Genomic DNA, 669 nt, shown 5'->3' on the forward strand with positions numbered 1-669 from the left:
AGTAACGCGAGTGTGACGCGTGCATCACCAGTGTGTGTTGTGTGGTGGTGACGACAACGCGGACCTCGGGGGCTCCGTGACTCGGGCAGCGTGAGCGCGATTTGGCGAACGCCGATTGATTGGCCCTGTGGCTGCTGGGGCGCGCGGGAGGAAGACCACGCCGAGTGATTGTGATTGCAAAGCCTGGAAAATCATGATATTGATCAGTGAAAGATTCTCGGTTTACTATTTCTCTTATTCGCGATGACGTTTCGTTGCAGTGAAGTGTAGGAGACAGAAAGTGAAATTGTGGAATAAAAATCGAAAATGAAGTGATGACGCTTCTAAATTTAATGCAGTTTGGACATAAGCCTATGTGATCTAAGGTGACAGTTATATCACCAATCGTATAGGTGATAAAATGCTCGCGCTGACTCAGATGATAAGGTGCCAAACCAACGGCTCCTGTTAAGATTGTAATCAGCGATAAGGAAATTCGTTAGTGAGGGCGTGAGGCGGGTGCGGGGCGCTGGAGGAATAGATGGAACCGAGAGATGGCGCTGCTGCCCAAGGGGGGGGGGGGGGAAAGGAGCGATTGGTGGGAGAAGGAAGGGTGGAAGGAAATGGGGACGGAAAGGAAGGAGAGAGAAGGGTGTAAAGGGTGGGGGGATATGGAAGGGAGGAAAAAAG

The 669-nt window shown here is 51.3% G+C and overlaps 1 protein-coding gene across 1 annotated transcript in view; it reads left to right on the forward strand.

The window, feature by feature from the left end:
* Positions 1-5: 5 nt before the first annotated feature.
* Positions 6-669, forward strand: part of LOC119594179 (restin homolog) — a gene marked incomplete at its 3' end in the record, with an annotated part of 178,844 nt that continues 178,180 nt past the window's right edge. Inside the window, 1 exon segment of the mRNA XM_037943248.1 lies at positions 6-90.

The sequence above is a fragment of the Penaeus monodon genome, chromosome 33 (assembly GCF_015228065.2).
Source record: "Penaeus monodon isolate SGIC_2016 chromosome 33, NSTDA_Pmon_1, whole genome shotgun sequence".
Taxonomy (NCBI): domain Eukaryota; kingdom Metazoa; phylum Arthropoda; class Malacostraca; order Decapoda; family Penaeidae; genus Penaeus; species Penaeus monodon.